The following is a 12,252-nucleotide window of genomic DNA, read 5'->3' as shown; positions in this document are numbered from 1 at the left end:
CGGCCCCGCGGCCTTTCCCGCCGCCCCACGCCCCTTGCGGCCCGGCTTCCCAGCGGCGCCCGGCCACGCGGCCCCGCGCGCGGGAGCCGGCTCCTAGCCGGCCTGGCCGCCCGCCCGCCCCACTCCCGTTAGGCACGCAGCCCATTGGTCAGGCCGGCGAGCCACCTCACCCTTGATTGGTGGGAGCGGTGTCTATCAGCCGGCGGTGTGGCTGTCCCGCGCCGGGTTCAGCTAGCGCCGCCGATTCCTGCACGGCAGAACAGTTCCCCCAGGATCCCTGGAGTCAGCCTACCTGAAGCCGGCTTCCAGGCCTGCCGTCGGCTAAGGATCTAGGTGTGCGACGCGCGCGCTGGGCCCCGGGCAGCCAGTGAACCAGCCCGGCCGCATGCGCCCGGCCGTCTTTCACGGAGGCGGGCTCCAGGCGGTGCGCACGCAGAGGCGGGGGGCGGGGCGGGCGCGAGGGCCCTCCCAGGGGCGGGGTCTGGGTGAGCGGGGCGCAGGGCCCCGAGTGCGCAGGCGCGGGGGAGACGCGCTTTCTCGTCGGCTGGGGCTGTTCTGCGGGCTTGTACCCGGGCTGCTGACGCCCGGAAGACGCAGGCGTTGGCGACCCGGCAGGTTGTGGCTTTTCTCCCTTGCATCTTTTGTTCGCAGTCGGTGATCCAGGCTTCCTCTCTTGCGGAGGAGGCCGTTTTTGCACTCAAACCTGGCAAATCCGTCGTCTGGCCTCAGCAGCCTTCGAGAGGAGGCCAGATCCATCACGCCGTGTCTCCGAACCTTCTGGCGCCGTGAGCACCACGTTCACGCCAGCTGGTGGTGCGACCCCAGCCCATCTCTCCCTCCACGCCCTCTGGACCGAGGGACAGCGGCAGTGTCACCCCCTGCTGGCCTCTAAATGAGAAAGCCTAGAAGGGCGCCTCAGCTCCCGCTCCTTCCTCATCTGGCTTCCTTGCCCCCGCATCTGCCCTGAGCGCAGCTGCTTTAGATGGAGAAGGGTCCAGAAAAGTACATAGTTTCCTCCGGCTAATAGTCATTGAGCACCCACTGTGTACCACACGCTGGGCTGAGCTCCAAAGGACCCTGTCCTGGGTATAACGACGTAGCGGGGCAAATTGATCAGCCAATTACACTTCATCGTGATTTTCATAATTTTTTGCTGCTGGAGTGCCCGGTGTGGGGACTGACCAAGTCTGGTGGGCATTGGGGATGCAGTCAAGAAGTCTTCTCCGAAAAAGCAGTTTAAAGCTGAGAACTGAAATTTACTGGCAAAGAATGGGAAGGGGAGGTGGGGAGTAAGAATGAGTGAGGCAGAAAGAAAAGCTTGTGTGAAGGCCCTGAGGCCCAGAAGAATGTAGAACAGCTGAATCATCAGGCCAGTGTAGCTGCATTGGAGAGAGCCAAAGGAAGAGAGAATAAGAGATCAGGCTGGAGAGGTGGGCATGGCCATACCATGCAGAGCATTATAGAGTAAGTTAAGGATTTTGTTTCTCCTACAGGCAGTAGAAAAACCATAGAAGAATTTTTGAGGAGGGGATTTTGTTTTTCTTTTGAATAGTGGATACAGGCACATGGTTAATTTTTTTTTTACTATGAACACCACACAAGGGTACTTGAAAAACTTCTCACCTCTGTACCCCGATGTTCCTGTTTTCTTCCCTAGAAGCAATTTGTCACAAGCTCTTGTAATCATTTAGGAAAACGACTCAAACAAATGGTTTCCAAGGAACCGGTTGGGAGGCTTCCGTAGTGGCCCAAAGAGAGCTTCTGGCTTCTTCCAAATCTGGAACCCCACTGCTTCTACCCTGCCAAGCCACCCAAACTGCACTCAGCTCCAAATCTAAAACATGCTCGGGATGTGTTTGAGGATGTGCTATGTCCACACATTCTTTCAAGAAGCATTTGGTGTTTATCTTAGCGCTGGGACATGATAGACACTGAGAACATACTTGCTGAAGTAATGGAGATGCTGTAGGAGACACAAGAATGAGCCATTCCCTCGGCGGGTGTTCTGGGTGATCACTGTCCCCTGCCTCCTCCTCCTTTGAACCTCTGCCTTCCCCTCCCCCATACTCTTTCTCAGCAGTGGTCTTGCTTCCTATTTCACTGAGAAAATAGAAGCCATCGGACCTTCTTGAGCTCCCAGCGCTGTATCCATCAACCTAGTTCTATCTCTGCGCACAGGCTCTGCCTTCTCCCCTGTGCTGTGGACACACTACCCTCATTGTTTCAGGCGCCATATCTTCTTGTCAAGTCAAGAACGTCACTCTGTTAATTCTCCCGTCGTGCATCAGCGGTTTTCCCCTCTATCATATCATTTCCCCTAACAGGATGCAGTGTCTGCCGTCTCAAAACCTCTGTCTTCACTGTACGTGATTCTCTGGCTACCCCTCATTCCTCCGTGTCCCTTTTCAGCACAGCTCCTAGAAAGTGCTGTTTGCACTTGTTGTCTGCGATTTCTTCCCTCTCTCTTGAACTCATTCTGATCAGGTAATTGCTCACATTATTCACACTGAAACTGTGCTTGTCGAAAATTAACCTCTGTGCTCCCAAACCTCTGAATCCCAGCCTAGACTCCCAAGTCCTAGATAGAGATGCCAGTGTGGCTGTACGTGCATGGTGTGTGTGTGTGTGTGTGTGTGTGTGTGTGTGTGTGTGTGTTTGCACGTTCGGGCTGTTCCTCTCCCCAGCCATGAGCTCACAGACTCCCTGTGGGCTTGTGAGTGCAGCCATACTGCCCCCAGATCCTGCTCCTAGACCAGATGATCCCTAACAGCACTTGTCAAAGCTGATCAGTCCCTCCTTAAAACATGTTCTTTACCTGGCTTCTAGAAAACCATTTCTCTGTTTTTCTCCTATTTCACAGTCCGCTCCTTCTGGGTGCCCTTTCCTAGAACCTTTCCTGTTCCTGACCTGTAAACAGTGGTATGCCCCAGGGCTCATAAGATCCCTTCTCCATCTATAATCACTCTTTACATAATCTCATCCTGACTTTAAGTACCATCTATATTCTGACGACTCCCAAATTGACATTTCCAACCTGGACCTGTCTCCTGAACTCCAGATTTAGGGCCCTTCTAAGCGTGAAGGTCTTGGCACAAACACACAGGCACCTTGTCTTCAGGTGGGATTGCTGTGCACTGCTCTTCGTGTTCCAGAGCTCCCCCTGGGATCAGGCTGCAGCCTCAACCAGGGGCCGCAAACTTTCTGGAAAGGGCCTGAGAGTAAGTATTTTGGGCTTTTGGGCCATATGGTCCCGGTCACAACTACTCAATTCTGTCTTTGTAGCACAGAAAGTGTAGTGCCTGAACAAAATAAGTGTCACAGAAATAGAAATGCAGGTTTGATGACAATTCCAAAGTTTGCCAGCCCCTGAGCTAAACACACCTGTCGTCTTTTCTAGCACCTTCCCTGCCCTGTGCTGTTCCCCCCATTCCCTTACAGGTTTCACTTGGGAGCATTGCTCAATTATTCACTTACACAAGAACCCCCTCTTGGTCTTTGTTCCTAGGGAATGCGACCTAAGACAGTGCCCCTCCTACACGTCCCTCCCAGGGTGCCGCTCAATACTTTCCCTAAGACATTTATCACAGGGTGCTGAAATTGCCTGTCTACCTGGGCGTCTCCTCCCCACCCGATTGTAATTAATCTCATTGCGATGACTTCACGTTTCTGTGTCTCAGTTCCCCTTATCAGGTACAGTCTTGTTCACCTAGGTTTAATTCCCTCTACTACCCTGGAAGGCAAATGCCATCCTGACTACTATATTCCATATGTTGAAGCCGGGAGTGAAAAGTGTAAATGCCCTACTGAGAGCACGTATGAAGGTTCACTTTGAATCCTTTCTGTTTTGCACCCCCTCTTTCCGCCCATCACCAAATCCTGCCAATTGTTTCCTCACCGAGGCTCCTTCGAGTGGCTTTCTTCTCATTCACATCAATACGCTGTCATCCTGGCCGGGTGTTCTAACAGATTACGTGGGCAAGTTATGGCAGCAAGGAGCCCACAACCATTGACAATCTGGCCTCAGTTTACTCCTCCTGTAGCCTTATGACCCACCCCGTGCTCTAGCCACACGGGACTCTTTCAGTCCCCTAAACACGCCATTCTTTCTCTTTCCCACGTCGGGATCTGTGCATAGACCTCTGTTGGAAAACCCCCTTCCCTTTGTCTCACTAATGTCACGTTTCAGCTTGGCCTTCGCTTTCCCAAAATAGATTTCCTGGACATATTTTTGGGGATCATACTAACTCTCCACTCTTCTACTGCTGCCTGGACTTCCCTAAGCACAGCACTTACAAGCTGTAGTTTGATGGTGCATTCCCTTGTCTAGATCTCCCCCTCATCTAGAAGCTCTGTGAGGTGTGGGGCCTGTTTATCTGATTTACTATTGTATGCCCAATGCTCATAGTGCACAATTGGAAAATATTTTTTCCTGCAAATAAATGAATCCAGAAATTAAATTAGATCCCAAATCCTATGCGTTTTTTAGAAGTGAGGCACAAATTTGACATTTAACTTCCCAAGAGCCAACGTGAGAAGGATCAATATGATTCATAGAAAACCATACAAGTGTTAAGGAGAAATATCACTTCCTCAAACAGCCCTTCACTGAGCCCCTAGGGCCCCTTAGCGGCACCCCTAAGTCCCTCCCCACACGCACACTATTTTTCTTTGGTAGCATTTATCGAAATTACAACAATCGATGGGGTAATTATTTATTTGATGTGTGTGTTCTCTACCAGACTGCATTTCACTTAGGAGTGTATCCCAGCACCTCTCACATTGCCTGCGAGTAGCAGGTACTCAGTAAATGTTTACTGAATGAATTAAAGGGACCTTTCTTCCTATAACTGAGATCAGAAATCAATTTCTTCTGCGAGTCTTCGTGGAGGGGATGCAGGATATGTAATGCATGGATGAATGGTCTCAGTGATACCCAGACAACAGACCTACAGGAGACAAGGGTCACAGGGCTTTCCCTAGAATGATTCTCAATAAAGACTGATGGCAGTGCCCCAAAGCGCAATTCAGGCACAGCGATTCTGCTAAGAGCCAACAGGATGCCAAGAGTATGCATGTGGGGGAGAAGCCCTCGGAAGACCCGGCTTATTCAGAAGTAAATTATAAAGCATCTTCTGGAGCTCCCCTGTAAAGAAAGTTCTCTAACCCGAGTGCCAGGTAGATTGTGAGGAGAGTGGATTAAATATACACCTGAGAGAGACGTGGGATGAAGCTACTCAAGTTACATTCAAAGGCTTTCAACAATTATTTGAGCTTGGGGTACAATTCATATGTGTCTCAGAATTAATTGATGTCCTTCACAGGGAACATGACGGGATGTCAGAATAATCTGACAGAGACATCTGTCTCATGCTGGGCATATAATAATATGTATTAGTATTATATATAATTGTATGGTGTAATCAGACTCTACTACCCCAATAACACATTTAGGGAAAAGAGGTAGTAAAAGACAAAACAGAAAGAAAACAAACGCTTTATGAAAACATGTTATTATGCAAGCATGCTAGCGAATTCTCAGTTGACAAATACACCACAGCTAACATCACCACCTATCCCAGATTTGGGGGGCAGTTCTGACTTCTTGGAATCTTATTCTTTTTAATAAAATAATGTATTGCATGTGTAACTAAATGCCATTTTGTTACTACACCCGTATAAGACTTTAATGCAAATGAACGGGCAGATGAGAAAATGAATACTTTTGAAATCATATACTTTGACTTTGGGGTTCAGAGAACATGGCACACAGGACCCATTTCTAGTCTCCTCACCTGTAAGACCTCTTCCAGCTTCCCGTGCTAGTTGAGTACTACCCCTCTGATCTACAGAACTCTCTCTTACTCATCTGTTCCAGCATTTACCGCATTATATGGCGATTATCTGGATTTGCTTGTCTCCAGACTGAAAGAACTGCCTTTTTTCAGCTCCAATAGCCACAAGAAGGAAAGGCAAAGCTGCCCTCAAACTTCATAAGCCCCCAAAACCACCTCAAACATCTAATCTACCTTAAGACTCCGTGTTCATTGTGCCAACAAAGCTTTCAACCAAATTGTGGCCCCTACATTCTTCCAGTATGAAAACTCCAGAGGCAGAACATTCTGTCCGCAGTGCCTGGAACAGTGCTTGGCACATAGCAAGCCCTCTGTAGGTAATTGATGAACCGAATTAAGGCTATGAAATTAACCTTGCGACGTTCACCTTTCTCATGGTGTGGCTTTTTTCACCTCTTTGTCCAAGACAAACGAATGTTCTTGCAGGAAAACCGATAATATTTCAGTTGGTGGGAAGACAACAATTCCCATGAAAGCAATCCTTACTTCAGCCCAGCTTGGTAATCCAAGGGACTCACATGTTTCCAGGCAATGTTTCCTCGGGATGAATTGTGGACTGAGGATCGCTAAGGGGTCAGGTCAGAATGTCAATAGGCTAGGCATCTAGCCTTCTCCCGGCTGCCATTGAGTTGAGTGACCTAACTGATTGGCACAAAGAAGATGTACAGTCAGAGACTGAGAGATTTAGGAAGATTTGCATCTAGGAGGTACTCAGTGGAGCTGTGTATAAAACTCCATAGTTATAATTTCAAATTCTTGGGCCAGGCTCCAGACATCTGTATTTCAGATCTCCCTAACAGATCTATTTCAGTCTCCAAGAACGACTCAGACTCTTGCCATTAGTGTCACGATCACCTGAAAGGCGCCTTTCAGACCTGGGGGGAAATAGGGACAACTCATATAGGAGCTCCAACAACTCCCACGTTTGCATAATTAGCACTTCGATTCCTGTTCACATCATGGGAGTTTTAAAAATGATTCAACCTTTTAAAATACCTGCATTCAACACATATTTAACTAATCTGATTCAAGGAGGTATGAGGAAAACACCCATCTGGTTGTGGGTTCATGTAACTGGAAAGATGGACGAGGGCGATGTGGTAGTGGTGATATTCTTCTGGAGGAGGAAGTTTAGGGCTGGATTTTTGCTTGTTTTAAAAAAAATTAGGGGCACCTGGGTGGCGCAGTCGGTTAAGCGTCCGACTTCAGCTCAGGTCACGATCTCGCGGTCCGTGAGTTCGAGCCCCGCGTCGGGCTCTGGGCTGATGGCTCAGAGCCTGGAGCTTGTTTCCGATTCTGTGTCTCCCTCTCTCTCTGCCCCTCCCCCGTTCATGCTCTGTCTCTCTCTGTCCCAAAAATAAGTAAAACGTTGAAAAAAAAATTATATTTTGGGGCACCTGGCTGTCTCAGTCAGAAGAGCACACGACTCTTGATCTCGGGATCGTGAGTTCGAGCCCCACATTGGGTGTAGAGATTACTTAAATAAATAAATAAAAACTTAAAAAAAAATCTGTAAAAATTTACATTTTGTAAACATTTTTGGAAGTATCACATACTTACCAAAAAGCATAAAAATCCTAAGTGTAGGGGCACCTGTGTGGCTCAGTCCGTTGAGCATCTGTCTCTTGATTTCTGCTCAGGTCATGATCTCACGGTTTGTGAGATCTAGCCCCGTGTCAGGCTCCACACTGACAGTGCAGAGCCTGCTTGGGATTCCCTCTCTGACCCTCTCTCTCTCTCTGCTCCTTCCTTGTGCACACTCTCTCCCTCTCTCTCAAAATAAATAAATGTAAAAAAAGTTTTTTTTAAATCATAAGTGTACAACTTGATGAATTTTTACATATTGATCACACCCATGAAACTAGCATCCAGACTCAGAAACAGAACATTAGCAGCACCCCAGAAGGCCCCCTTGTTCCTCTCTAGTTACCAATTATGCCCTCTGTGCATAACCATTACCCTGACTTTTGACATAGTAGATTAGATTGCTCAGGGCTCTTTTTTGCTTATTTATTTATTTTAATGCTTATTTACTTATGTTTGGGGGGGGGAGGGCAGAGAGAGACGGGGGGAGAGAGAATCCCAAGCAGGCTCTGTGCTGTCAGTGCAGAGCCCAACGTGGGGCTCAAACTCACAAACCGTGAGATCCTGACCTGATCAGAAATCAAGGGTTGGACGCTTAACTGACTGAACCACCCAGGCGCCCCTCTCAGGGCTCTTTTTAAAGCTAACCTGGGAATAACATGGCCATCTATTAAAGCTCTTGTTTTGTCCGAGAATCCTAAGGTTCACAACATTTTATTTGGCTCCTTTAAATTGTAGCTGTCTCCTCTCTCCCTCCTTCCATGCCAGACCCAAGTCATCTTCCTGTTTTCTTTTGTTTTTTTTTAATGCAAACAAAGCAAAAGGGTCAGCAAAACAGGTACCTTTTTCATTCATTCATCGTGAAACATTTGTGGGCACCACCCCACCCCCCTCCAGGCACTGTCCCAGGTGCCAGGGTCACAAAGACAATTACGACACTGAGGTCAGTATATTATTGGGGGAAAGCAGTGGGGCACCTCGGAAGCCCCAGGAGGGGCACCTAACCCAGCCCGATGGCCAAAAAAAGCTTCCCAGAGCAGTGTCTCTAAGGATGAGCAGGCTGGCAGGAGAGGGGGGAGGAGGGTCTCCTGTGTGGAGTCACAGGACTGGGTGGGAAGTCGGCTCTGTGCCAAGACCTCACCGGCGAGAAGGCTCCTGGGTTACAACACTAGATGAAGCAAACACACCAAACTTTCCCTCCCCACCACCACGTCAATAAAAAAACCACAATAAACAAATTAAAAAAAAAAACCATTTTAATCCATATAAAGGTGGGCGAACAGGTCAGATGACAGGAGTAAAAATTTTGGTGGCAAGACATTGGATGATTGAACGAAAATGGAGCAGACTCAAAGAACAGAGTCAAGCCAAGCCAGCCAAGCTGAGAGCCAACTTGATTTGCGGGGTACGAGGGATTTATTATGGGAACTGGACTGTGCGCAACTGTAGGAGGAGTGGAGGAAGTGAAGGCCTGAGGGGTGGAGAAATGGGGGATCAGGGGAGGGTCATTAACAAACTCCTGTGGGAAACGGTCAAGGTGGACACCAGGGAGTGGCTGGGACATGAAAAAGCCAGGCTTGCCCAGCCACTGGAAGGGGAGCTCAGGCGGAGGTCCTCCTAGGGAGGCGTGGGTGGCACCCACCTCAGGGGCCCAGGCCTGTGGTGGTCCGCCCAGAGCCACCATGGTCAGCAGGGCCAGCCCTGGAGCAGAGGAGCTGGATGTGGAGCAGAGGACGACCTGGAGCCCACCCCAGCACTTCCGCGACCGTCTGTCACCAGAATCCCCTTTAAAGAATGGCGGCCAGCCGTTCCTTCACTTAACAGCTCCCGGTCTTCAAAGCAGCTCCTCTCTGTCGGCCTCTCTCTACAGGGAAAGAGATGCCGGGAAATGCAGCTTCAGTTCAACCAACTTGAAAGTAAAACTTGGAACTACCGAGCGCAGGGGAGCGACTCGTCAGAGAAAGGCCAGACTCTGACGCCAGGGAGCTCGGTTCCAGGCCCAGACTGCTGAGGCCTGCACAACTGAGCGAGAGAAGGAAATCCTGCCTTGCTCAGCTCTGGGTCTCTGTCCCTTCAGCTGAATGCATGTCCCAGAGAAGACACCCTCTACTTTTCCACTGGTAATTTTCTCGTCAAATGTCCCCTCCTTCCAAGTTGCAGATCGGCTAACCTGCCCCTCATGCCCTGCCGGACCCTGGGCTTTGGGTTCTGGTTGGCAGCCTCCACACCCGCAGCCACTCCTGGTGCAGAGCTAAGCCTTGTCGCCGCTCACTGTCAACCTCCCTAGCCTTTCCTCCAGGCTGAGGAGGAGCTGCCCCCACTGTTGGAGGCCTGGCCTGCCTTTCCTGTCCCCCTCCCACATCTGGTCTCAGTCTTTGCTTTGCCCTGCAGCCTCTGCAGAGCTCAGTCACTCACCTTCACAGCCAGCTGGCCAGTTGCGAGAATGGTGCCAAACGTTCAACCCGCTCCTCTGGGCCCAGCGTGGGTTCTCCTGCCTTAATCACAGACTCCCTTGCCCCAGGGCCCACAGCAAGCTAATCCTCCCTGCAGAGACCCCAAAATGTGACCAATTATTTATCTCTCATTGTGTAACAGCCTTAGGGTGAGTGCTCCTGGCTGACAGACCAGCCATCCCGGACCCAGGTTCCTTCTGTCTTGTTGCTCTGCCTTCCCACAGACTGGAGTCCTCATCTTCCTGGTCAAGGCTGGGTGCCTGCCGTGTCTATATTCACAGGAGTGGGGAAAGAAAGGAAGTGAAGGAACACAATTTTCTTTTAGGCAATAATGTGGACGTGGCACACACCCTTTCTGCCACATTCTACTGGTCGGAACCACTCCGGAGGGCCACGTGTTGGCTGGGAAATGTAGTCTCTAGCAGGGTGACCCTGGCTCTAACGACTAAGGAAGAAGCAGAGAATAGATCTGGGGGATAACCAGACGTTCGGCACAGCCTGGCTACCACCAAAGCCCTAGAGGATGACCACGGCCTTCTCTTTGCCACTGCCCACTTCTGGTAACATTTCATCCGCATCCCAGGCCAAATCTAGGGTCCACCCAGGGATTTTTCTCTAAAATGTAACAAAGGATGGGGTGCCTGGGTGGCTCAGTTGGTTAGGCGTCCGACTTCGACTCAGGTCGTGATCTCACGCTTTGTGAGTTCAAGCCCTGCATCGGGCTCAGTGCTGACAATGCAGAACCTGCTTAAGATTGTCTCTTTCTCTCTCTCTCGGGGCGCCTGGGTGGTTCAGTTGGTTGAGTATCCGACTTCAGCTCAGGTCACGATCTCCCGGTCTGTGAGTTTGAGCCCCGCGTCGGGCTCCATGCTGACAGCTCAGAGCCTGGAGCCCGCTTCGGATCCCGTGTCTCATTCTCTCTCTGCCCCTCCCATGTTCACGCTCTGTCTCTCTCTCTGTCCAAAAAGTAAATAAACATTAAAAAAAAATTTTTTTTAATGTAAAAAAGGCAAATGCACATGTTGTCATCATCCTGTCCATGTGCTGAGCCCCACGTTACCCTGACTTCTGACTGTATCATCCATTCCTGAAAATCTTCACCTAGGGCTTTCTGTGGCGGCCAGAGCCTCTGTGCATGGAGGACAGACTGGATGTGCTGGCCACAGCCCATTCCAGTCCTGTCCGTCTCAGCCAACGCTGAAGGAGGCCCACCTGCTTGAGGCTCCGTGCTAGGTACCGGGAGCACAGACAAATCCTCACCCCTCAGCACATCCTCTCTGCCAGATGCAATACCGAGGGCTTTACCTGCCTTCCTCATTTAATTCTCCCCGCAGCCCTTTGACGTTTGTTCTCTTCTTTCCATTTTACAGATGAGAAAACTGAGGCTTCAAAAGATAAGTCCCTGCCTGAGTCCCCAGCTTGAAATCAGCAGACATGGGGAACCCCTGTCTGTCTGGCTCCAAGATGCTTCATCTAATGAGAGATGCTCCCTGCCCTGAAAGCCTGTGGTCAGTAGAGGGACAGGAAAGGTAAGGAGATCACTAACACCCCCCACTGAATGCAACAATGATGGCTGGCATGATGGTCATCAAGTGATGACCCAAGGAGAGCACATATCATCCCCGGCTGCTTGTGTTTGGACAGTTACCTGACAGGACAATACAAATCTGTAATTTTAAGCCTCCATAATTTGATTCTTTTCACGATAATCAAACTCTCTTACTCAGTGCTTCCCAAACGTTTTCCACGTTGTGGGACATGTAGGAAATGACAGTATTTATTTATTTATTTATTTAAAAAAAAATTTTTTTTTTTCAACGTTTATTTATTTTTGGGACAGAGAGAGACACAGCATGAACGGGGGAGGGGCAGAGAGAGAGGGAGACACAGAATCGGAAACAGGCTCCAGGCTCTGAGCCATCAGCCCAGAGCCCGACGCGGGGCTCGAACTCACGGACCGCGAGATCGTGACCTGGCTGAAGTCGGACGCTTAACCGACTGTGCCACCCAGGCGCCCCATGGAAATGACAGTATTTATATGGCATATTAAGTATACTCAAGATTTGGGGCTGTCTATACAGAATTTGGTGAAAATACGAATTACATTTTATTTATAGCACATAATTATCAAAGAAAAGAAAATACAAAGTATTTAGGAAAATAGTAAATATTGAATTAGAATAAAGCTTCCAAATAACATCTTTACAAATTTCTGATAGGAAATCAGCTTGGTCTCATGAACGTTTTATACCAGATTCTCTATTTGAAATGGCCACAAAATTCCTGATTATGTTTTTCCAATTATGCTCCCTTCAAATTCATGGTCATCGCCATTGACAAGAAACATTTCACAAGTAGATACT

The 12,252-nt window shown here is 49.3% G+C and overlaps 1 protein-coding gene across 2 annotated transcripts in view; it reads right to left on the bottom strand.

Moving 5' to 3' along the window:
- The window catches only part of CTPS1 (CTP synthase 1), a 30,697-nt gene extending 30,278 nt beyond the window's left edge, over positions 1-419 (bottom strand). Inside the window, exon 1 of one of the 2 annotated variants that reach the window (XM_040469809.1) lies at positions 293-419. The gene's annotated coding sequence lies outside the window, so the exon portion shown is untranslated. Of the gene's footprint in view, positions 1-170 lie in introns of both variants that reach the window. The other variant, XM_040469810.1, reaches the window with a different exon arrangement.
- Between the last annotated feature and the right edge of the window lie 11,833 nt (positions 420-12,252).

This window comes from Herpailurus yagouaroundi, unplaced genomic scaffold, assembly GCF_014898765.1.
Source record: "Herpailurus yagouaroundi ecotype Mexico unplaced genomic scaffold, PumYag 77, whole genome shotgun sequence".
Lineage (NCBI taxonomy): Eukaryota > Metazoa > Chordata > Mammalia > Carnivora > Felidae > Herpailurus > Herpailurus yagouaroundi.
This window is presented reverse-complemented; position numbering and strand designations above follow the sequence as displayed.